Source organism: Scyliorhinus torazame, chromosome 2, assembly GCF_047496885.1.
Source record: "Scyliorhinus torazame isolate Kashiwa2021f chromosome 2, sScyTor2.1, whole genome shotgun sequence".
NCBI classification, from domain to species: domain Eukaryota; kingdom Metazoa; phylum Chordata; class Chondrichthyes; order Carcharhiniformes; family Scyliorhinidae; genus Scyliorhinus; species Scyliorhinus torazame.
Window position 1 is genome coordinate 100,897,598 of NC_092708.1, and position 26,489 is coordinate 100,924,086.

Sequence of the window (26,489 nt, forward strand, 5' to 3'; positions counted from 1 at the left end):
GACTCTATAATTTGTACAACCTCACACTCGACTTTGAGACTCCCATGGTCACTCTCCCACAAGCAGCCCTACAAAATATGGGGGGGAAAGGCATCCCTTATGGATAAACAGTCAAAGGACCACCCTTTAAAATATAGAAGTCACGTTGCAACTAAGAATTCAAAATCTGCACAAAGGAAAATCTAGAAATTTAATTCACTCACTCCATTCACATAAATACCACTAATAAATGAACAAAATAGCAATGTGTCTTTGTGTGCCGTGGGCTGGTCAAATATAACTGACTAGACTGCATTGTAAGTTTCAAATTTTATTGTGATGCTTAAAAGCGCAAAACACATGGAGCAAAAATCAGATAAACAGTGCAGAAACTAAAAAATAAAGTGCAAAAACATTCAACCTTAACTTTCATAATACAAACATACATACAGACATACCAATTAGGAGCAGGAGTAGGCACTAGGCCCTCAAGCCTCCTTTGCAATTCAAATAGATCATGGCTGATCTGGTTGTAACCTCAACCCCACATTTCTGCCTATCCCTGATAATCTTTCACCCCCTTGTGAATCAAGGGTCTATCTAGCTCTGCCTTGAAAATATGCAAAGACGTTGCTTCCACTGCCTTTTGAGGAAGAGAATTCCAAAGACTCTCAACCCTCTGAGAGGATTTTCTTTTTCCTTTCCTTTGTCTTAAATGAGCGACCCCTTGTTTAGAATTCTCAGGACCTTAAAGACATGATCAAGTCGCCTCTTACTCTTTAACTCTGGTGGCTACAATCCTTACCTGTCCAACCTTTCCTCATAAGACAACCCATCCGCTCCTGGTATTAGACTAGGAAATATATTAGTCCAGATAGCAGTTTTTGAATATTTTTTAAGCATTACTAGTGACATTCTTGATAAGTGTGTGTGTGGGGGGGGGGGGGGTCGGGTGAAAGAGCATGGGAGTCCCCTGGGGAGTTGCGGGTGTTGGGGGAGGTCTGTGCAGCGATCGTAACCCAGAAGTTAGAAGGCTTTCCATGCCTTCCATCCATATTGCAGGTCTTTGCTCTGTCACGCTCAATTGTTTCCTGCTGCCATTGTGAGTCCTGCCAGGGTGCCTTCAAATAGAGATCCTTCATTGCTAGTTTAGACACATCATCCCGCCTGTCTCTCTGATTGGTCAGGGAGCCTGGGGGAGGGATGATAACAGCCTTGCTCTCATAACTACAAGGCATGCAGATCAGTCAATCAGGCTCCTGACCTTTAATTGATCTTGTTGTTCCTCAATCTTTAGGTTGGTGGACAGATGACAACATGGGGAGTGGGGGGGACCAGATATGAAGAAAGGTCAATCTTAGGCTGGGGGTGGGGCCTTCATCAGAACGTGGAACTTCCTCCCAACTGAGGGGCAGAATTCCCACCTTATGCCAATCAATGCTTGTCAGCGAATAAAATGGCAACAAGGTTCTCGGAGTCAGAGGGGATGTATTCTTTACTGACTCTTCAGATGACAGGAGCCGAGCCCCAGCTATCTTAGAAATTCAGGTCCATACCCTTATGTTGTCTCAGGGAATACCCCAATTGTTGTGTGACAGCCACAGATTTATCTTATTTGTCAACATAGTCAATCAACTGTTCCGAAAGTTCTGGAAAAATCTGCTTCGCGGTTTTAGAAATGAAAAGAAAAATCCCCGCAATGACTGGAAATCGTAGTAAAAATCGAGAATGCTGGAAAAGTTCACATCTGAAATATTAGCCTTTACAGATGTTGATGGACCTGTTATGTACTTTCATACCTTTTATTATTGTACTTAATTGGTAACGAATGGTTTTATCAAAGGAAGGTTTCAATTAAACAATATGTGCAGATTTTTTTAATGCGACCAAGATGTTCAGTGATCTGGTCACTACTTCTTCTTCAGTAATCACTCGCTAAGAAGTATGATTGTCCACCTAATAAACTCCATATCTCTGGTCATGAGCTCTGTGGGTCCTTGCATGGCTGATGAGCCCAATTCTAGACCCACATTGCCGACTGCACACTTGGCAATGTTTCCGAGAGGTGTTTCTCTGGTTGGCAATCAGTAGCTAGAGGTGTCCCTCAGGGATCAGTGTTGGGCCCACAATTGTTTACAATTTACATAGATGATTTGGAGTTGGGGACCACGTTTGCAGACGACACTAAGATGAGTGGTAAAGCAAAAAGTGCAGAGGATACTGGAAGTCTGCAGAGGGATTTGGATAGGTTAAGTTAATGGGCTAGGGTCTGGCAGATGGAATACAATGTTGACAAATGTGAGGTTATCCATTTTGGTAGGAATAACAGCAAAAGAGATTATTATTTAAATGATAAAATATTCAAAAATGCTGCTGTGCAGAGGGACCTTGATGTCCTAGCCCATGAGCCGCAAAAAGTTAGTTCACAGGTGCAACAGGTGATTAAGAAGGTGAATGGAGGACTTCCGGTTGCGGCTAGGTGGAGCTAAGTCGCATGTTCGGAGCTCCCGCTAAAAACTGACGTTTGGGCTCTTTTTTGGGCCCGTAACGGTGCTTGTTCGACGTTTCCCGGTGTGGGAAGGGGACAGCAACATTCCCCCGATAGTGTATGGATTGGACCGGGAGTGGGGCGATTATAAAAGTGGCATTGAAGCAAAGAAAGGTGCGAGGGAGGAGGACCAAGATGGTGGCGGGCGGTGACCAGGCAGCGTGGAGGCAGTGGGCGCAAGAGCAGCAGGATCTTCTCCAGCGCTGTTTTAAGGAACTGAAAGCAGAGCTGCTGGAGCCGATGAAGTCTTCAATCGATAAGCTGCTGGAGACCCAGACGGCCCAAGGGGCGGCGATCCGGGAGGTCCGGCAGAAGGTCTCGGAGGACGAGGACGAGATCCTGGGCCTGGCGGTGAAGGTGGAGGCGCACAAGGTGCTGCACAAGAAATGGCAGGCGAGGTTCGAGGAGATGGAGAACCGGTCGAGGCGGAAGAACCTGCGCATCCTGGGTCTCCCGGAGGGGCTGGAGATATCGGACGTGGGGGCCTACGTGGTCACCATGCTGAATTCGCTTATGGGAGCGGGGGCCTTTCAGGGGCCCTTGGAGCTGGAGGAGGCCCACCGAGTGCTGGCGAGGAGGCCCAAGCTCAGTGAGCTGCCGCGGGTGGTGCTAATGCGGTTCCACCGGTTTGCTGATCGAGAGTATGTGTTAAGGTGGGCCAAGAAGGAGCGGAGCAGCAGTTGGGAGAACGCGGAGGTCCGGATCTACCAGGTTTGGAGCGCGGAGGTGGCGAAGAAGAGGGCAGGTTACAACCGGGCGAAGGCAGTGCTGCACAGGAAGGGGGTGAAGTTCGGTATGCTGCAGCCGGCGCGTCTGTGGATCACCTTTAAGGATCAACACCATTATTTTGAGTCCCCGGAGGAGGCGTGAGCCTTTGTTCAGGCCGAAAAACTGGACTCGGACTAAGGGTCGGGGACGAGGGGTCGCGGTGGAGGGATGGTTGGGGATCGTTGGGTTGTGTTTCGAGGGGGTGTTCTTTGTTTTTTGGGGGTTGATTGGGCATTGTTTTGATCAGGTCCGCCGGGTGAGTTCGTGGGGGTGGTAGGTAAACTGCTTAGGGGGGGGTTGATGGTCGGTCGGGGAGATGGGGCCCTGGGGGGTGGGGGGGGGGGGTGGGTGGCTGAGTTGGGGATAGTGGGACTGGGCCTGGAAAGGGAGCTGCGCCAGGGGAGGTGGGGCCGGGCGAGTGGAAAGTGCGGGCTTTTTCCCGCGTTTAGGGCTGAAGGGGCGGGGCCGGAGCTGGGAAGTGCAGGCTTTTTCTCCCGCGCTGAGAATGGAATGGATGAGATCCTGCTAGTGGACAAGCGGCGGGAGTGGCCGGGGTCAGCAGGAGTCAGCTGACTTACGGGAGTGCAACGGGGGGAGCAATGCAGCTGGGGGGGGGGGGGGGACCTTGCTGGGGGGAGGGGGAACCGGTTGCTGCTGGAATGGCCAAGGGGGAGCTGGAGTTGGTAGAGGAGGTCGGGAGTCTGCCGCTGTGGGGAACGGGTCGTGCGGGGGGCGCGAGCACATGGTTGGCCTAGGAAGGGCTATGGCTAGTCGGCGGGGGAGGGGGTGAGTAGCCCCCTGATTCGGCTGATAACCTGGAATGTAAGGGGACTGAATGGGCCAGTCAAGCGGGCCCGGGTGTTTGCACACCTGAAGGGGCTGAAGGCGGATGTGGCCATGCTTCAGGAGACACACCTGAGGGTGGCGGATCAGGTAAGATTGAGAAAGGGGTGGATAGGGCAGGTGTTTCATTCGCGTTTGGATGCAAAAAATCAGGGGGTGGCGATCTTGGTGGGGAAGAGAGTGTCGTTCGAGGCGTCGAGCATTGTGGCAGACAATAGCGGTAGGTATGTGATGGTAAGTGGCAAGCTGCAGGGGGAGCGGGTGGTGTTGGTCAATGTATATGCCCCGAATTGGGATGATGCGGGGTTCATGCGGCGTATGCTGGGCCGGATTCCGGACCTGAAGACAGGGGGCCTGATAATGGGGGAGGATTTCAACACGGTGCTGGACCCAGCATTGGATCGCTCTAGGTCTAGGACGGGCAGGAGGCCGGCGGCGGCCAAGGTGCTCACGGGGTTCATGGACCAGATCGGAGGGGTGGTCCATGCGAGGCCAGGGGCCAGGGAATTTTCATTCTTCTCCCATGTCCACAAGGCCTACTCCCGGATTGACTTTTTTGTCATGAGCAGGGCGCTGATTCCGAGGGTAGAGGATACGGAGTACTCGGCGATAGCCATTTCTGATCATGCTCCGCACTGGGTGGACCTCGAGTTGGGGGAGGAGAGGGACCAGCGCCCGCTGTGGCGCTGAGAGGTGGGGTTGCTGGCGGACGAGGAGGTGAGCGGGCGGGTCCGGGAGTGTATAAAGAGGTACCTGGAGGCTAATGACAATGGGGAGGTGCAAGTAAGGGTGGTCTGGGAGGTGCTGAAGGCGGTGGTCAGAGGAGAGCTGATCTCCATTAGGGCACACAAGGAGAGGGGGGAGAGGAGAGAGAGGGAGAGGTTGGTGGGGGAGTTGGTGAGGGTGGATAGGAGGTACGCGGAGGCCCCGGAGGATGGATTGCTTAGGGAGCGGCGTAGCCTCCAGGCTGAGTTTGATTTGTTGACCACCAGGAAGGCGGAGGCGCAGGGGGCAGTATATGAATATGGAGAAAAGGCGAGCCGGATGCTGGCGCACCAGCTTCGGAAGCGAGAGGCAGCTAGGGAGATCGGGGGAGTTAGGGATGGAGGAGGAGCATGGTGCGTAGTGCGGTGGTATCAATAGGGTCTTCAGGGATTTCTACGAAGACTGTACCGGTCCGAGCCCCCACTGGAAGAGGGAGGGATGGGTCGCTTCCTGGACCGGCTTTGCCCCCGACGATGTCTAGAGCGCTGATTTCCTTGATCCTGAAGTGGGACAAGGATCCCCTACAGTGTGGGTCATATAGGCCCACACTTAAATTTAGATGCAAAGTTGCAGGCAAAGATTTTGGCCATGAGGATAGTGGACTGTGTGCCGCAGGTCATACACGAGGATCAGACGGGGTTCGTGAAAGGGAGGCAGTTGAATACTAATGTACGGAGGCTCTTGAATGTTATAATGATGCCGGCGATGGAAGGGGAGACGGAGATAGTGGCGGCGATGGATGCGGAGAAGGCCTTTGATAGGGTGGAGTGGGGGTACCTGTGCGAGGTGTTGAAAAGGTTTGGGTTCGGGGAGGGGTTCGTCAGGTGGGTGAGGCTGCTATATGAGGCCCCGTTGGCGAGGGTGGCCACGAACAGAAGGGGATCAGAGTATTTACGGCTGCACCGGGGGACGAGGCAGGGGTGTCCCCTGTCCCCCCTGCTCTTTGCGCTGGCGATTGAACCCCTGGCCATGGCGTTGAGGGAGTCGAGAAACTGGAGGGGGCTGGTGCGGGGTGAGGAGGGGCATCGTGTGTCGCTCTATGCGGATGATTTGCTGCTATATGTGGCGGACCCGGTGGGGGGAATGCCGGAGGTGATGAGGATCCTTAGGGAGTTTGGAGATTTCTCCGGGTACAAGCTTAATTTGGGGAAGAGCGAGTTGTTCGTAGTGCACCCAGTGGACCAGGAGAGGGGGATTGGTGAGCTTCCGCTAAAAAGGGCGGAGAGGAGTTTCAGGTACCTGGGGGTCCAGGTGGCTAGGAGCTGGGGGGGCCTTACATAAGCTTAACTTCACGAGGCTGGTGGAGCAGATGGAGGAGGAGTTTAAGAGGTGGGACGTGCTGCCACTCTCCCTGGCGGGTAGGGTGCAATCAGTTAAAATGACGGTGCTCCCAAGGTTTTTGTTCCTGTTCCAATGCCTCCCCATCCTGATCCCTAGGGCCTTCTTCAGGCGGGTTAACAGGAGCGTTATGGGGTTTGTGTGGGCGCAGAAGACCCCGAGGGTGAGAAGGGTGTTCCTGGAATGGTGCAGGGAAGGGGGGGTTTGGCGCTGCCTAACCTCTGTGGGTATTATTGGGCCGCCAACGTGGTGATGGTGCGTAAGTGGGTGATGGAGGGGGATGAGGTGGCATGGAAGAGGCTGGAGATGGCGTCCAGTGTGGGCACGAGCCTGGAGGCGCTGGTGACGGTGCCGCTTCCTCCAGCAAGGTATACCATGAGCCCGATGGTGGCGGCTACCCTCAATATTTGGGGGCAATGGGGACATCACAGGGGGAGGTGGGGGCCTCGGTGTGGTCCCCGATTCGGGGGAACCACTGGTTTATCCCGGAGAGGATGGATGGAGGGTTTCTGAGCTGGCACAGGGTAGGTATTAAAAGGATGGGGGACCTGTTTGTGGACGGGAAGTTCGCGAGCCTGGGTGAGCTGAAGGAGAGGTTTGGGCTCACTCCGGGGAACACCTTCAGATGTATGCAGGTCAGGGCGTTTGTTCGGCGGCAGGTGGTGGAGTTCCCACTGTTGCCGCCAAGCAGGGTCCAGGACAGGGTGCTGTCGGGGGTGCGGGTTGGATGGGGGAGGATCTCGGCAACGTATCAGGTGATGCAGGAGGAGGAGGAGGCCTCGGTGGAGGAGCAAAAGGGTAAGTGGGAGGAGGAGTTGGGTGAGGAGATTGATGAGGGGACGTGGACGGATGCCCCGGGGAGGGTGAACTCTTCCTCCTCTTGCGCGAGGCTCAGCCTCATACAATTTAAGGTGCTGCATTTGGCTCACATGACTGGGGCAAGGATAAGCCGGTTCTTTGGGTGCGAGGACAGGTGTGTTAGATGCTCAGGGAGCCCAGCGAATCACACCCACGTGTTCTGTGCTTGCCCAGCGCTGGAGGACTTTTGGAAGGATGTAGCGAGGATGGTGTCGAAGGTGGTAGGTTCCAGGGTCAAGCCGGGTTGGGGGCTCGCAATATTTGGGGTGGCAGAGGAGCCGGGAGTGCAGGAGGTGAAAGAGGCCGGTATTCTGGCCTTTGCGTCCCTGGCAGCCCGGCGAAGGATTCTCCTTCAGTGGAAGGATGTGAGGATTCAAGGGTGGAATCCTGGATCAGTGATATGGCGGGGTTTATTAAATTGGAGAGGGTGAAATTTGCCTTAAGGGGATCGGTGGAAGGGTTCTTCAGGCGGTGGCAACCGTTCCTAGACTTCCTGGCAGAGCGTTAGAAGATGGTCAGCAGCAGCAGCAACCCGGGGGGGGGGGGGGGGGTGTTCTTCTTCAGTGGGTGTGTATATTTGCTTTTGTGTTGATGAAGGCTGTTAATTTATTATTTATGTATATGGGTGTGGGGGTGGGGGGGGGGGGGGGGGTCTGTTCTTTTCTTTCTGTATTTTGTTGATATTTTGTGAAAATGTGAATAAAAATTATTTTTTAAAAAAAGTGAATGGAGTTTTGGCCTTCATTGATAGAGGGATGGAGTTTAAGACTAGGGGCGTTATGCTGCAACTGTATAAAGTGTTAGTGAGGCCACACCTGGAGTATTGTGTTCAGTTTTGGTCTCCTTACCTGAGAAAGGATGTATTGGCACTGGAGGAGGTTCACTAGGTTAATCCCAGAGTTGAGGGAGTTGGATTATTGGAGAGGTTGAGTAGACTGGGACAGTACTCATTGTAATTTAGAAGGATGCGGGGGGGATCTTCTAGAAACATGTAAAATTATGAAGGGAATAGATAGGATAGATGCGGGCAGGTTGTTTCCACTGGTGGGTGAAAGCAGAACTAGGGGGCATAGCCTCAAAATAAGGGGAAGTAGATTTAGGACTGAGTTTAGGAGGCACTTCTTCACTCAAAGGGTTGTGAATTTATGGAATTCCCTGCCCAGTGAAACAGTTGAGGCTACTTAAATAATGATAATAACCTTTTATTGTCACAAGTATAAAGTTACTGTGAAAAGCCCCTAGTTGCCACATTCCGGCACCTTTTTGGGTAAGCTGGTACGGGAATTAAACCTGCATTGCTGGCCTTGTTCTGCATCACAAATCAGCTGTCTAGCTCACTGAGCTAAACCAGCCATTCATTAAATGTTTTCAAGATAAAGATAGATAGTTTTTTGAAGAATAAAGGGATTAAGGGTTATGGTGTTCGGGCCGGAAAGTGGACCTGTGCCCACAAAAGATCAGCCATGATCTCATTGAATGGCGGAGCAGGCTCAAAGGACCAGATGGCCTACTCCTGCTCCTAGTTCTTATGTTCTTATGTTGCATTTCTTGAGGTAAGCTTTTAAGGTGTCTTTGAAGAGCTTCCTTTGTCTTCGTCTTGTTCAGGAGCCTTCCTTGAGCTGGGCAAAGAAGATTTGCTTTGGCAGTCGGGACTCTGGCATCCTAAGCACCAGGCCGGCCAAACAGGATTGGGTTTGATTGATCATACCTCGATGCTGGTGCTCTTGGCTCCTTCAAGGACGCTGATGTTAGCACACCTATTCTCCCAGTTGATGCTACACTTCTTCAATGTAGGGAAGGCTTTTATAATGTACAGTGTGCGTCCCTTTATCCCAGATTAGATGTGGATTTAGCGGAGGCTTGCTATTCACTTTGTTATCACTCCAAAATGCATGATTCGTGGCTAGTTAGCTTTCCCATTTTTGATGGAATGAGGTATGTGGCACGTTTGCCTCCTTTCTCTTCTACCCTTTATTTTTGCAGATATAAAGAATATTGCTGGAAAGAGGAAATCTGCATTGATACTGAACGCACATCATCTCCATTAATCTTATTAATGAACATTTCCTGTTTCAGAGAAATGATACAAGTAGCTCCAAAATAACTGAATAGTTTAACTTGTTTGTTTCTAAGTTTCAAGCATTTTTTTTTTCTTTTGCGGGAATAATGGGGAATAATTGGAAGAATTAGCCGGCTGATTATCATGCTATTGAACAGTATGATGAATGAAGGCACCTTCTGATACTTACAAGCGCTGGAGGGGGAATTCAACCCAATCAAAGGCAAGGACAGTACCCGCGGAACTACAAGACCTCCTGTATGTTAGTGGGCTGTTAGGTTACACAGTGGATCAGTACACACAGTGGATCAGTACAAGCTATAAGGTATTTCAATCTATATGTGAGCTTGTGCAGCTCAATTTTCTTACACTGGTAAAGTAAATTATTGATGTATGAGGTTACTCCTGTAGCCTGGTATATTATGTTAGGACAGTAAACCCTATAGTGGCTCCCGCCTAGCTCACAGTCATTGCACGCCATGCCTTGGAATTTATTGAGTGTTGCTTTATGCAATTTATTATTTTGCCTTGAATATAGTGCTCCTTACTTTGGATTAATTCAGTCAGCCACCCCTGTTTACCTTGGGACTTGTACTGTGCTTGTAATTAATTGTCTGCTGAAGACACTTAATAAGTTTAAAAATAATAAAATTACTCCTTCCAGCTCGCAGTGACTTTGATATAATGTTCACCATTAACGTTCATCCCACAGTCTTCCTGTGAAGCTCTCCAGTAAGTTAATTAATACCCTTCCCAACCCTTCAGGGTACAATATTAAATAAATTATAAGTCTCTTTTGACTCTCTCTTAGCTGTTCATCAATAAATTATTGGTCTAATAAATTATTCCAGTGATCCTCCACACTAACTGAATTATAAAAAAACACCCTTTACCAACATCAGCCCATGTATTACTTTGTATGAGTAAGTAGCATTGGCCAGTAAATTAGACGTTAGTGAACTATATTTAATAAATTAAAGACTCATTGTTTGTTCTTGTAATTATGTTCTGAATAATTCTTGCTCGGAAACTCCTCACTAATTCCACAAGGCGGACTTCCGGTGGCGGCATGTAGGTGGAAGTCACATGTTGGGTAGCTCCTGCTTAAGGCTCATTTTTTTGCAATTTACTGCCTGGTCCCAGGGCAATTTTTAGACAAACAGGAGCAGGAAGACAGAAAGAACGAGGGAGATATCTAAAAATGAGAAGAAAGTCATTGGGAAGAAGGGTGCAAGCGAAGGTTCGCCGTCGAGCGAGTGGGTCAGCCTGACAAGAGGCAAGATGGTGGAGGCTGGGTCGCTGGGTGGGGCCGCGCCCTTCACAGCAGAGACGATGACCGAGGTGAAGGTCGGGGAAATTGAGAAACAGTTTGGCAAGGTGATGAGGAAGGAAATGAAGGCCGCAATGAATGTATTGGTGGAGGAGGCGATCGCCCCGGTGGAAGTGGCGGTGTCTAAGACATCGGCCGAGGTGCAGGAGAGAAGTTGAAGGGGATGGAGGAGGCTTTGTTTCAGCACAGCGACCAGTTCACCTTGATGGGCAAGGAGCTGCAGAGGGTGGTGGAGGCCAACAAAGGACTGAGAGCGAAGGTGGAGGACCTGGAAAATAAGCCTAGGCGGCAGAACTTAAGAATTGTGGGTCTGTCCGAAGGGGTGGAGGGCCCGAGGCCGACTGAGTACTTTGCCAAGATGTTGGTGGAGCTACTGGGGGAGGGGGAAGATCTCTCCCAGTGTTATGGGCCAGGGTTTAGAGAACCCCAAAGTGTATTATGGAGTTCACCTGACTCACAACTTTTAATAGATTGTGGTATGGGGAGCACACGGCCCACTCTACAGATGTGGTACAGCAGAAATGGAAACGTTTTTTAAAAAGCAAAACAATGTTTATTCTATGAACTCAAGTTAACCTTTTTAAAACAAACAGTGAACATCTTAGCAACCATTAATACAAATACAACCCCCAAAGAGTACAACACTAAGTAATGCTTACGCTGTCCTTTTAACATCCGGAAGACGTACAAAAAACATAACCTTTAACAGAAACACATCAGGTTAAAGTCACTACTGAAAACATTTATAATTCTGAATTCACCAAATGATCAAGAGATAGTCTTTTCATGGCAGAAAGAACAGCAGTACAGCTGCTTTGTCTGACTTCAGCTCCAACACTGAAAACAAAACTAAAACACACCCTGCATCAAAAACAGCCTAAAATGAAAGTAAAAAGCTGATAGACAGCCCAGCTCCATCCGCACTCTGACATCACTGATAAACACCCATTTCTTAAAGGTACATTTCTTAAACACCCATTTCTTAAAGGTACTCTCACATGACACCTCCCCCCAAGAAAAAAAAATAAACCGTCAACTTCAAGATCGTATCATTTTTCACCTTTTCACTGTCCTTCAAGAAATGCACACATTAAATATATATTTTTTGGTTCAAAAAAACAACACACGCAAACAGGTATAATAATATAGTCCATCTTTTTGTTTTTCCTCCAACTGGAATCCTTCTCGATTGAAAGTCTCTTTGAACAAAAAGGTCTCTGCACGATCCGTCCATTTCTCTACTCATCGGCATTTTTCTTTAAAGTCAGATACTTTAGTTCAATCTGATCACAGAGTCCCTTGTAATTCGCCAACACCGGAGCATTGGTTATCACAGCTTCCAGGCAGTCAAATGCCTGTTGAAACTCCGCTGTTCACTGGAATTTTTAATGTTTCTTCAGCAAGTCCATCAGTGGAGCAATCACGCTACAAAACTTATGCACAAATGTTTGATCAAACCCACTCATGCCAAGAAATCGCATTATTTCTCTTCGTCTTGAGGGTATCGGAAACTCCTCAATAACTGTTGGTTTCACATCCCGTGTGACCATTCGACCCTGTCCGATTGTACCATCAAGAAAAGTGACTTGAGCTTTTCCAAATTCACTTTTGGCGAAGTTTACCACCAAATCCGCCTCCTGAATTGACCGAATAACTCCATCAGATGTTTTAAATGTTCTTTCCATGTCTGGATGAAAATTACCAGATCGTCGATGTATACCGCACAATTGGGTAATGCTGAAACGACTTTGTTAGTTAACCGTTGAAATGTGGCTGGGGCGTTTATCATGCCAAATGGCATAACTTTGAATTGGTATATACCATCTGGAGTCACAAAAGCTGAAGTCTCCTTTGCCCTTTCGGATAAAGGTACCTGCCAGTAACCTTTAAGTAAATCCAGTTTGGAAATAAAAGCTGATTGTCCCACTTTCTCAATGCAATCCTCCAAACATGATATAGGATAAGAGTCCGTTCTTGTAACTGCATTAACCTTTCTATAGTCCACACACAACCGTTGGGTACCGTCTGATTTAGGTACCATCACAATGGGTGAGCTCCATTGGCTGCAACCTATTTCAATTATGCCATTTTTAAGCATACTCTCAATCTCTTTGTTAACATGTTCCAATTTTAAAGGGTTAAGTCTGTATGGATGTTGTTTGATTGGAACAGCATTTCCCACATCTACATCATGTATAGCCATTTTAGTACTTCCCGATTTATCTCCACAAACTTGTCCACGTGATATCAATAACTCTTTTAGGTGAGTCCGTTTTTCCTCTGGAAGGTAACTCAACAATTTATCCCAATTTTTAAGAACATCCTCATTTTCCAATTTAATTTGAGGTATGTCAAATTCACAGTCATCTGGATTTGGTTCATCACTTTGAGTTAGACTCATTAAAACCTCCTCCTTTTTCTCTCTTTCCCTTTCAAAGTACCTTTTAAGCATATTCACATGACACACTCGGTGAGTCTTCCTTCTATCTGGTGTTTTTACCACATAATTCACCTCACTTAATTTCCTTTCAATCTGATAAGGTACACAAGCCTTTGCTTTTAAAGGTTCACCTACCACTGGTAACAACACTAAAACTTTATCTCCACTGGCAAAACTACGAACTTTGGATTTCTTGTCCGCTACCAGTTTCATCACATTTTGTGCAACTTTTAAATGTTGTCTGGCCAATTCACCTGCTCTATTTAATCGTTCCCAAAAATTTGACACGTAATCCAATAATGTAAGTTCTGATTTCTCACTCACCATTTTTTCCTTAATCAATTTAAGTGGTCCTCTTACCTCATGACCAAAACTTAGTTCAAAAGGACTAAATTTGGTTGACTCATTAGGTGCATCCCTTATTGGGAAACAGTACGAATGGAATTCCTTTATCCCAATCCTCTGGATAATCTTGACAATAAGCTCTCAACATTGTCTTTAATGTCTGATGCCACCTTTCTAACGCTCCCTGCGATTCTGGATGGTACGCAGTTGATTTAAATTGTTTTATTCCAAAGCTATCCATAACTTCTTTGAATAACCTTGAGGTAAAATTTGATCCTTGATCGATTGTATTTCTGAGGGTAGTCCATATCTAGTAAAGAATTTAAGTAACTCCTCCACAATCTTTGTAGCTGTAATATTACGTACTGGAATGGCCTCTGGAAACCTAGTAGACACATCCATTATCATCAAAAGATATTGATTCCCGCTTTTTGTTTTAGGAAGTGGGCCTACGCAATCAATTATGACCCTTGTAAAAGGTTCCTCAAATGCTGGAATGGGTATTAAGGGCGCTGGTTTTATCACTGCTTGAGGTTTCCCTATCACTTGACATGTGTGACATGATTGACAAAATTTAACGACATCTTTATGTAGTCCAGGCCAATAAAAATGTTTTTGTATTTTAGCTTGAGTTTTCCTTATTCCCAAATGACCTCCCACTGGTACCTCATGTGCAACTCGCAACACCTCCTTTCTATACTCTACCGGCAATACTACTTGATGAACTTCTGCCCACTTTTCATCTGCCTGCATATGTAAAGGTCTCCATTTTCTCATCAAGACATCACTTTTACGGTAATAACACTCTGTTATACACTCATATTCCTCTTCCATGTATGCTTTCTGATACATCCAGTTTATTTCTACATCTTTCTGTTGTAACCCTGCCAATTTTCCTGAACTAAAAATATCCGCCTCATCCTCCACCTGTTCTTGTTCTTTTTCAACCATCTGATCAAAAATCGTTTATGATAATTGCACTTCAACTTCATCTTCACTCATTGATTTCTCCTTTTGTCTTAACCTGTGACTTTGCGACCTTGCGACACAATCCGGAAAAATCCCAGGATATTCGTCCTTCAACACTTCAGTTGTCTGATTTTCCACTGGCTTATCAACCACAGTAGGCATCACTCCCATCTGCGATCCAGCTATATCATTACCCAAGATAAACTATATTCCTGGACAAGATAGTTTATCTATTACTCCTACTCCCACTTCACCAATCTTCACTGGACTTTCCAACCTTATCTTATATAATGGAACACTACTCTTCTCACCCTGAATTCCACATATTACCACCTTTACTGGCAACATTCTTCCCAAACTACATAATTCCTCATCTCTTACCATCAAAGATTGACTAGCTCCCGTGTCTCTTTAAATTGTGACTTCTTTACCTGCTCCTTCTGATACACAGGAGTAAACTTTACCCACACAAGTAAATTCTTTAAAGAGATCTGGCACCTTCTTATCAATCACCTCTTGATCAGGCTGTACAATCTTTTGCACCTCCTTCGCTTCACTTGGGCTTTCCTTTACCACTTTAACAAACCCCACTGTCTTACCCTGTTTCTATCCCTCACAGACTGAAACTGATGTCGGAAACCAAGCTTTGATTTATGAACTAATTCATAATCCTCTGCCATTTCTGCTGCTAATCCTGCAGTTTTAACCCTCTGTTCTTCCACGTGAGTTCTCACTACATTAGGAATTGAATTTTTAAACTCCTCCAAAAGTATAATTTCTCTGAGAGCGTCATACATTTGGTCTATTTTCAAAGCCCTTATCCACCTATTAAAATTACTCTGTTTGACCCTTTCAAACTCCATGTATGTTTGACAAAATTCTTTCCTTAAATTTCTAACCCTTTGTCTGTAAGCTTCAGGCACTAGTTCATATGCACCTAAGATGGATTTTTTCACCTCTTCACACGACTCAGATACCTCTTCTGATAGTGATGTAAACACTTCACTAGCCCTACCTACCAGCTTTGTTTGAATCAGTAATACCCACATGTCCTGTGGCCATTTCATTTGTTTAGCTACCTTCTCAAATGAAATGAAAAAGGCTTCTACCTCCTTCTCATCAAACCTTGGCAATGCTTGGACATATTTAAATAGATCCCCACCAAGCCTTTGACTATGACGCTCTTTCTCACTATCCTTATCACTATCATCCAACTGTACGATTACCTTTACGCCTGTCAATTTTAATTGACTGTCATGTTTCATGGACATTTTCTGAAGTTCAAACTCTCTCTCTTTATCTTTTTCCCTGATCTGTATCTCCCTTTCTCTTTCTTTTTCCTCTCCCTCTCTTTCTTTTTCCTCTCTATCTTGTTCTTCTTCAAGCTGCTTTAATTCTTTCTCATGTTCCATTTGTTTAATTTGTAACTGAGTTTTTGCCATTTCCAATGAGTCAAACTGTATCTCAGGCAACTTTAAATGGTTAGCCACCACCATAATTACCTCATCTTTTCGCATTTTGTCAGGTAATGTTAACTGCAATGTTTTTGCCAAATCTAACAGTCTGCTTTTAGTCTCTGTCCGTAAGGTACTGCGTGTGACCGTCTCCATCCCCAAAAACTTCATAGCCTCTGAAAGAGCCATTGTCCACAACACACTCCCTACTTAAACTAGAATACCACACCTGAAAACCAACCACAATATGCTCACCCCTCACTTTAAGTTCACTAAGCCAATCCAATAGATAGACTTTTATCCCCCTCAAGCCCCCAATTTGTTATGGGCCAGTGTTTAGAGAACCCCAAAGTGTATCATGGAGTTCACCTGACCCACAACTTTTAATAGATTGTGGTATGGGGAGCACACAGCCCACTCTACAGATGTGGTACAGCAGAAATGGAAAAGTATTTTTTAAAGTAAAACAATGTTTATTCTATGAACTCAAGTTATTCTTTTTAAAACAAACAGTGAACATCTTAGCAACCATTAATTCAAATACAACCCCCAAAGAGTACAACACTAAGTAATGCTTACGCTGTCCTTTTAACATCCAGAAGACTTACAAAAAATATAACCTTTAATAGAAGCACATCAGGTTAAAGTCACTACTGAAAACATTTATAATTCTGAATTCACCAAATGATCAAGAGATAGTCTTTTCATGGCAGAGAGAACAGCAGTACAGCTGCTTTGTCTGACTTCAGCTCCAACACTGAAAACAAAACTAAAACACACCCTGCAACAAACAGCCCAAAACAAAAGTAAAAAGCTGACGGATGCCCAGCTCCACCCACATTCTGACATCACTGATAAACACCCAATTCTTAAAGGTACAATTCTTAAACACCCATTTCTTAAAGGTACTCTCGCATGACACCCGGTTTGAACTGGATCAAGCTCCTCGGTTGTTGAGGCCTAAACCAAAGGCAAATGAACCGCCAAGGAAGGTAATAATTTACTTTCACAGGCACCATGTGAAGGAGAAGGTCCTGAGTTGGGCAAAACAGAAGCGGAAGGTGAGGTGGGCAGGAGCTGGGATACGGAAATATCAAGACTTAACCGTGGAGCTGGCGAGGAGGTAGGCAGCCTTCGGCCGACTGACGGCGGGCGGCACAGTATAGAAGGATTGGGGCAGAAATGGGAAATGGAACTGGTGGTCTGGTCTTGGATGGAGTGTCGGGTGGTGGAAGGTTGTATATAGTTCTGTTCTTGTTTTTTATCAGTGATTTAAGGCTGTGAAGTTGCCTGTTTCGGAAGTTGCCTGTTGGGATTTTCGAGATGGCGGTTTTCTGGGGTTCGTGTGTTTCACTTGGTTTGCTTAGCTGTTTATCGAAGAGGTATTTGTTCTTAGAGACTGGGCATGGGGGAGGGAACAGAGAGGAAGGGAGGGGGCTGGGAAGGGGCCTCCACACTCGCAAGCTTAAGTTGGCTAGTGAACAGGAGTGTGGTTAGGGGAGGGGCTGTGGTCATTGGAGCCTGGTCGAATAGGTTTCGATGGGCCTGGGAGGTGTGAAAGGTGGGGGGATGGGATGGATAATGGGAGAGGTGTTTTCGAGAGGAAGTGGATGGGGGGATTCTGGGAGGCGGGGGGAGGGATTCGATGGCAACAAAGAGTGGGCGCAGCTCAGGCCCAGTGGGCAGGGCCCAGTGTTATGATGAAGGCCGATAGGAGGGGCAGGGCAGTGAGAGACACCCGGTCAAATTAGTAACGTGGAACCTGAGAGTTTTGGGGGGGTGGGGGGGGGGGGGGGGGGGAGGGGGTGGGGGTGGGGGTGGGGGGGCAGCGGTGAAGAGATCGAGTGTAGTTATGTTACAAGAGACCCACCTGAGGGTAAAGGACCAGGTGAGGCTTAGGAAGGGCGGGATTTGATAGTGGGGCTCAGGGAGTTGGCAGTGTTGGTGGGCAAGAGGGTGAGTTTCCAGACGGAGACGGTGGCGGCTGACCAGGGGGGTAGATATGTGATTGTGCAGGGGCATTGGAGGGGAGATTGGAGGCACTGGCGAGTGTATATGGCCCCAACTGGAAGGATGCAGCGTTTGTAAGGAGGGTGGCACCATCCTGGACTTGGACACACATGAGCTATTAGTAGGAGGGAATTGCAATATGGTGCAAGGGCCGAGAATGGACAGATCACAGTCGCGCGCGGGGTGGACCCGTGGAGGTTTTTGCACCAGAGGGAGCAGGAGTATTCATTCTTCTCCCCCGTTCACAAAGTACATGTGAGGATAGGGAAGGCGTTGCTGGCTGGGATTAGGGAATCAGAGTATTCACCAATAGCGATCTCAGACCATGTGCCGCATTGGGCGGATGTGGTCCTGGAGAGAGGGGTAGCCAAGAAGCTGGGATGGAGAATGGATGCAGAGTTGTTGGGGGACCGAAGCTTTTGGGATACGATCGGGAAAGTGATTGAGGAGTATGGAGGATTTAACTGTACTGTGGAAGTATGGGAGGCCCTGAAGGTGTTTGTGAGGGGGGAGGTGATATTGTGGCGGGGGAACCTACTGGAATTCTTGACCCTAATTTGAGCTGGGGGGGGGGGGGGGGGGTAGGGGGCGAAGTTGTTAACTTCTATTTGGAATGTACGGATGGATGTATCAGACTGCATATTGATGGGGCTGTTTTGGGGATTGTTTGTTTTTATTTTGTTGTTAGCTTGATGAAAATGAAGAAAATGCAAAGAATAAAAAAGATTTTTTCAAAAACTAATTCCACAAGTTAGGAACAAGCTGTGATGCCCTCAGAGAACACATAAATTAAGGGCAGTAGACCATTCGCAAATCTGTTTTGCCATTTGATAAGATCATGACGGCTCTCACTGTGGCCTGAACTCTACATTCCTGTCTACCTTTGACCCCATTCCACCCCTATAACTGAGCCTAAGAATATTCAATGGGCATACGTTTACGGCCCCACCCACCGGCATGCCAAAGTCAATGGGATTTTGTCTCCTATTTGTAGTCCCCCTTTCAGGGGAAACATCATTTCAGCCTCCAGCCTGTCAAGTCCGTTCAGGACCTTATATGTTTCAATAAGATAGTGAGGGATCAATAAGTGTTAGTGAGGGATCACTTTGGGACAAGTGACCATAACTCCATTAGTTTTAAGATAGTTATGGAGAATGATAGGTCTGGCCCAAGAGTTAAAATTCTTAATTGGGGCAAGGCCAATTTTGATGGTATCAGACAGGAACTTTCAGAGGTAGATTGGGGGAGACAGTTGGCAGGCCAAGGGACGGCTGGTAAATGGGAGGCTTTTAAAAATGTGTTAACCAGGGTTCAGGGTAAGCACATTCCCTTTAGAGTGAAGGGCAAGGCTGGTAGAAGTAGGGAACCCTGGATGACTGGAGATATTGAGACTCTGGTCAAAAAGAAGAAGGAGGCATATGACGTACATAAACAACTGGGATCAAGTGGATCCCTTGAAGAGTATAGAGATTGTCGAAATAGAGTTAAGAGGGAAATCAGGAGGGCAAAAAGGGGACAGGAAATTGCTTTGGCAAATAATGCAAAGGAGAATCCAAAGAGCTTCTACAGATACATAAAGGGAAAAAGAGTAACTAGGGACAGAGTAGGGCCTCTTAAGGATCAACAAGGACATCTATGTGCAGAGCCACAAGAGTTGGGTGAGATCCTGAATGAATATTTCTCATCGGTATTCATGGTGGAGAAAGGCATGGATGTTAGGAAACTAAGGGAAATAAATAGTGATGTCTTGAGAAGTGTGCATATTACAGAGGAGGAGGTGCTGGAAGTCTTAAAGCGCATCAAGGTAGATAAATCCCCGGGACCTGATGAAATGTATCCCAGGATGTTGTGGGAGGCTAGGGAGGAAATTGCGGGTCCCCTAACAGAGATATTTGAATCATCGGCAGCCACAGGTGAGGTGCCTGAAGATTGGAGAGTAGCGAATGTTGTGCCCTTGTTTAAGAAGGGCAGCAGGGAAAAGCCTGGGAACTACAGACCGGTGAGCCTAATGTCTGTAGTAGGTAAGTTGCTAGAAGGTATTCTGAGAGACAGGATCTACAAGCATTTAGAGAGGCAAGGACTGATTCGGGGCAGTCAGCATGGCTTTGTGCGTGGAAAATCATGTCTCACAAATTTGATTGAGTTTTTTGAGGGGGCAACCAAGAAGGTAGATGAGGGCAGTGCAGTAGACGTTGTCTACATGGACTTTAGCAAAGCCTTTGACAAGGTAGCGGCAAAGGTGCCATCGCCAGTGCTCCCAAGCTAGTGCCCACGCATGACGCCGCCTCTAATCTTTCCCTTGCCACCCCATCTCCCTCCATTACCCATTTCCGAATCATTGCCACATTGGCTGCCCAGTAATAACTACACAGGTTCGGTAGCGCCAGCCCACCCCTGTCCCGACCACGCTCCAGAAACAACCTCTTGACCCTCAGGGTCTCACTTGCCCATACAAACCCCATAATGCTCCTGCTTACTCGCTTAAAAAAGGCCTTGGGGATGAGAATGGGCAGGCACTGGAACACAAACAGGAACCTGGGGAGGACTGTCATCTTAACGGACTGCACCCTGCCCGCCAAGGAGAGCGCAACACGTCCCATCTCCTAAAGTCTTCCTCCATCTGGTCTACCAACCACGCCAAATTATGCTTATGTAGGGCCCCCCCAACGCCTGGCCACCTGAATACCTAAATAGCGGAAACTCCTCTCCGCCCTCTTAAGCGGCAGCTCCTCCAGCTCCCTTTCCTGGCCCCTCGCATGCACCACAAAGAGCTCACTCTTCCCCACGTTAAGCTTGTAGCCTGAGAAGCCCCCAAACTCCCTAAGGATCCGCATGACCTCTACCAACCCCTCCACTGGATCTGCGATGTACAAAAGCAGGTCATCAGCATACAACGAGACCCGATGTTTCTCCCCTCCCGGACCAACCCCCTCCAGTTTCTAAATTCCCTCAACGCCATGGCCAGCGGCTCAGTTGCCAAAGCAAACAACAGAGGGGACAGGGGGCACCCCTGTCTCGTCCCCCGGTACAACCTAAAATATTCTGATCTCCGCCGGTTCATAAATACGCTCGCCACCGGGGGCCTGGTATAACAATTTGACCCACCCTATGAACCCCTCCCCGAACCCAAACCTGCCAAGCACTTCCCATAGGTACTCCCACTCCGCCCGATCAAAGGCCTTCTCCGCATCCATCGCCGCCACCACTTCTGCCTCCCCCCCCCCCATCTCCGAGGGCATCATAATCACATTCAGGACCCTCCGCACGTTTGCATTTAACTGCCTGCCCTTCACGAACCCCATCTGGTCCTCGTGTATCACTCCCAGGACACAATCCTCAACCCTTGTGGCTAGGACCTTTGCCAGCAACTTGGCATCTACATTAAGGAGCGAGATCGGCCTATACGAGCCACACTGCAGCGGGTCCTTGTCCCGCTTAAGGATCAGCGAGATCAGCGCCCGAGACATTGTCGGGGGGAGAATCCCTTCCTCCCTCACCTCGTTGAAGGTTCTCATCAGCAGCAGACCCAGCAGATCCACAAACGTCCTGTAAAATTCGACCGGGAACCCATCAGGCCCCGGGGCCTTGCCCGCCTGCATGCTCCCCAACCCCGTAACCAGCTCCTCTATCCCAATCGGGGCCCCCAGGCCTTCCACTTGCCCCTCCTCCACTCTCGGGAACCTCAATTGGTCCAGGAACCGCCGCATCCCCTCCCCCCCTCCGGGGGTTCTGACTTATACAGGTTCCCATAGAAATCCCTGAATACCTCCCCCCCCCCTATTATCAGACTCCCCGCTTGTGGTGAATGTATAATTACTGATAATTCACAGTGCACTGTGTTATGTTATTAACCCTGTGGGCTCTACCTATGGGCCATTGTGTGGCTTCACCCACAGGGGATATGTTGGGGCATGTACGGGCTCTGCCCATGGCTCCACCCCCTTTACAGGAAGTATAAGAGCTGCTGACCTGCGTGGCCGCCCTCAGTGTTGTACCGGTCACAGGCAGGCTCAGTTCTAAGCTGATTAAAACCACGGTTACCTCTCCATGTGTCTTCGAGTGAATTGATGGTCGCATCAATTTAATCAGCTTAAAATGCTACTATGGAATCAGCCCTCAAACCTGACAGACTGGAACTTGATCCACAGGCCGCGGAGGTGAAAGAAATGTTTTCACATTGGCTTCGATGCTTCAAGGCCTATCTCGCCGCGTCGTCTACGCCATCCGTCACTGATGAACAGAAGCTGAGCCTCCTCCACGCACGGGTGAGCCATCGCATTTCTGTCCAGCTCGACGAAGCCGCTTCCTATACAGAGGCCCTCGCACTACTCGAACGCCTCTATGTGCGGCCTGTGAACGAGGTCTACGCGCGACACGTCTTCACCACTCACCGCCAGCACCCCGGGGAGTCGCTAGATGACAACCTACGCGACCTCAAAGCCTCGCGCGCATCTGTAACTACCAGGCCGTTACGGCCACTCAGCACAATGGAGCTCGCCGTCCGAGACGTTTACGTGGCGAGGGTCCGATCGAACTATGTGAGACAGCGCCTGCTCGAAAAAGGGGCCCAGGACCTGGACGACACAGGAAAACTGGCTACCTCTCTGGAGGCCGCTTTTCAGAGCCTTACTGCGTTCCCGGACGATCACGTGACCCCCTCGTGGGCCCCCGACCCGAGACTACCCCAGGCCGGTGCCGCGCGGCCGCCCGCCCATCATGGGGGGCCACCCTGCTACTTTTGCGGCCTGTCCCAACACCCCCGACTGCACTGCCCGGCCCGCAACGCGAACTGTAGCAGCTGCGGGCGAAAAGGACATTTCGCCAAGGTCTGCCTGGCCAGGCCTAAGAACTCGAACTCACAGACCCGATCCACAGACTCACAGGCCCGCAGACCCCGCAAGGTGGCAGCGTGTCTGCCGAATCCGCCTCCGCATAACATGTGCGACTCATGGGGGCCGCCTTCTTGGCCATCTTACCCCGTGCGGCCGGCCACGTGCGATCCATGGGGACCGCCATCTTGGCCGCCATCTGCTACGCCGCTCGACGCGTACGACCTACACGGACAGCCATTGCGGGGCCGCCCCAGCACCTCCGATCACGCCGCCGGCTACCCACACCTCAGCGTGGTCACCCTGGACCAGTCGCGACCTAAGCACCTCCGAAGCTCCATGATGGCCGTCCGAGTTAACGGGTACGAGACACCTTGCCTTTTCGACTCCGGGAGCACAGAGAGCTTTATTCACCCGGACATGGTAAGACGCTGCTCGCTCCCAATATTCCCGACGCAACAAACCATATCTCTCACCTCTGGGTCGCACTCGGTGAAAATCCAAGGGTGCACTACTGCAACCCTAGCGATATCCTAGCTGAGTATGCCAAATTTCAACTGTATGTGCTGCCAGACCTCTGCGCTCCTCTCCTTTTGGGACTCGACTTCCAGTGCTACCTCAGGAGCCTAACTCTTAAGTTCGGGGGCCCCTGCCCCCGCTCACCATATACAGCCTCGCAACCCTAAAAATCGACACACCCCCGCCCTCTTTGCAAACCTCACCGCCGATTGCAAGCCAGTAGCCACCAGAAGCAGGCGGTATAGCATGCAGGACAGGACGTTCATTAGGTCCGAGGTCCAGCGTCTCTTGCGGGAGGGGGTCATAGAGGCCAGCAATAGCCCCTGGAGAGCTGAGGTGGTGGTTGTCAAGACCGGGGAAAAGTTCCGGATGGTGGTTGATTACAGCCAGACCATTAACCAGTTTACGCAACTCGATGCGTACCCCCTTCCCCGGATTGCAGACATGGTAAATCAGATCATGCACTACCGGGTGTTCTCCACGGTGGATCTGAAGTCTGCATACCACCAGCTCCCAATCCGCCCGGAGGACCGCCACTACACGGCGTTTGAGGCAGTCGGCCACCTTTTCCATTTCCTCCGGGTCCCCTTTGGCGTCACGAACGGGGTTTCGGTGTTCCAACGAGCAATGGACCGAATGGTGGACCAGTATGGGCTGCGGGCCACATTTCCGTACTTGGACAATGTCACCACCTGCGGCCATGATCAGCAGGACCACGACGCCAACCTCCACCGATTTCTCCAAACCGCCCAAAAACTCAACCTCACCTATAACAAGGAGAAATGCGTTTTCTGTACAACCAGGCTTGCCATCCTCGGCTACGTCATGGAAAACGGGGTCCTAGGGCCCGACCCTGACTGTATGCGCCCCCTCCTACAACTCCCTCTCCCTCACTGTCCCAAGGCCCTGAAGAGGTGCCTTGGATTTTTCTCCTATTACGCCCAGTGGGTCCCCCAGTATGCAGACAAAGCCCGCCCACTATTTAAGGCCACCCTCTTTCCACTAGCAGCCGAGGCTTGCCAGGCCTTCAACTGCATCAAGGCGGACATCGCCAAAGCTGCGATGTGCGCGGTGGACGAGTCCGTCCCCTTCCAGGTGGAGAGCGATGCCTCAGAGGTCGCTCTCACTGCCACCCTCAACCAAGCAGGCAGACAGGTAGCGTTTTTTTCACGCACCCTCACCACCTCCGAAATGCGACACTCCTCGGTCGAAAAAGAAGCCCAAGCCATTGTGGAAGCCGTGCGGCACTGGAGGCACTACCTCGCTGGTAGGATGTTTACCCTCGTCACCAACCAACGATCGGTTGCCTTCATGTTTGACAATACGCTGTGGAACAAGATCAAGAATGATAAGATCTTGAGGTGGAGAATCAAACTCTCCACCTATTACTACGATATAGGAAATCGTCCTGGGAAGCTCAACAAGCCCCCAGATGCTCTGTCCCACGGCACATGCGCCAGCGTGCAAGATGACTGACTGCGGGCTATCCTCGATAGCCACCCGGGGGTCACCCGGCTCGCCCATTACATCAAGGCCCGCAACCTGCCCTACTCCACCGAGGAGGTCAGGGCCATGACCAGGGACTGCCAAATCTGCGCGGAGTGTAAGCCGCACTTCTATCGACCAGATAAGGCCCACCTGGTAAAGGCATCCCGGCCCTTTGAACGCCTCAGTATCGATTTCAAAGTGCCCCTCTCCTCCAATAACCACAACACGTACTTCCTTAACATCATAGATGAGTTCTCCCGCTTCCAGTTTGCCATCCCCTGCCCTGATATGACCACCCCCACTGTCATTAAAGCCCTGCATAGTGTCTTCACCCTGTTTGGTTTCCCCAGTTATGTCCACAGCGACAGGGGTTCGTCGTTCATGAGCGACGAACTGCGTCAGTACCTGCTCAGTAAGGGCATCGCCTCGAGCAGGACTACCAGTTATAACCCCAGGGGAAACGGGCAGGTGGAGAGGGAGAACGCAACGGTCTGGAAGACCGTCCTACTGACCCTGCGGTCCAGGAATCTCCCAGTTTCTCACTGGCAGGAGGTCCTCCCCGATGTGCTCCACTCTATTAGGTCCCTCCTTTGCACGGCCACAAACCAGACTCCTCATGACCTAGGGGAGCTACCTCAGGGGCCTTGTTTTCCCTAGGGGAGCTACCTCAGGGGCCTTGCTTCCGCCCTGGCTGATGACACAGTGTCCAGTCCTCCTCCGAAAACATGTTCGGAGCCATAAGACCGACCCGCTGGTAGAGAGGGTCCAGCTCCTGCACTCCAACCCACACTATACGTACATCGAACACCCCGATGGCCGGCAAGATATAGTCTCCCTCCGGGACCTGGCGCCCGCAGGCTCCAACACCACTACCACTACTGCATCCCTCACACTGTGTCCCGTCCAACCTCCCATGTTCAGCACCCCCACCTCATATGGTTCCCGCGCTCCCTTCCACCCGCCGCACCGGTCCACAGGAATGAAGCTCCGGAAGAGCCGCTCCCGGAGTCCACGCCTGTGCCTGCTCCGGACCCACTTCCACAGCCACCCGAAGCGGCTGCAACACCAGTGCTTCGGCAGTCGCAACGTACGATCCGGGCACCAGACCGACTGAGTCTATGAGCCCATCACCCCCGCCGGACTTCATTTTTAAACAGGGTGTGAATGTGGTGAATGTATAATTACTGATAATTCACCAGTGCACTGTGTTATGTTATTAACCCTGTGGGCTCTACCTATGGGCGATTGTGTGGCTTCACCCACAGGGGATATGCTGGGGCATGTATGGGCTCTGCCCATGGCTCCACCCCCTTTACAGGAAGTATAAGAGCTGCTGACCTGCGGGGCCACCTTCAGTGTTGTACCGGTCACAGGCAGGCTCAGTTCTAAGCTGATTAAAACCATGGTTTACTTCTCCACGTGTCTTCGAGTGAATTGATGGTCGCATCACCGCTTCCAGATCCGGGATCCAACTCAGCATGCGCTTCATGAACCCTGCATCGTCCCAATTTGGGGTATACACATTCACCAGCACCACCCGGGTCCCCTGCAGCCTACCACACCATCACATATCGACCCCCATTATCAGCCACAATGTTCAGCGCCTCGAACGACACCCGCTTACTCACCAGGATTGCAACCCCTCTATTCTTCGCATCCAGCCCCAAATGAAAGGCCTGCCCCACCCATCCCTTTCTCAGCCTGATCTGATCCACCACTTTCAAGTGCGTCTCCTGCAACATCGCAACGTCTGCCTTCAGTCCCTTTAAGTGCATGAACACCCAGGCCCTCATGACCGGCCCGTTCAGGCCCCTCACGTTCCATGTGATCAGCCGGATCGGGGGACTGCCGGTCCCCCCACCCTGCCGACTAGCCATCTCCTTTCTTAGGCCAGCCACGTGCCCACGCCTCCCGCCATCTCCAGTCCCCCAGGCGGAGGACCCCCTC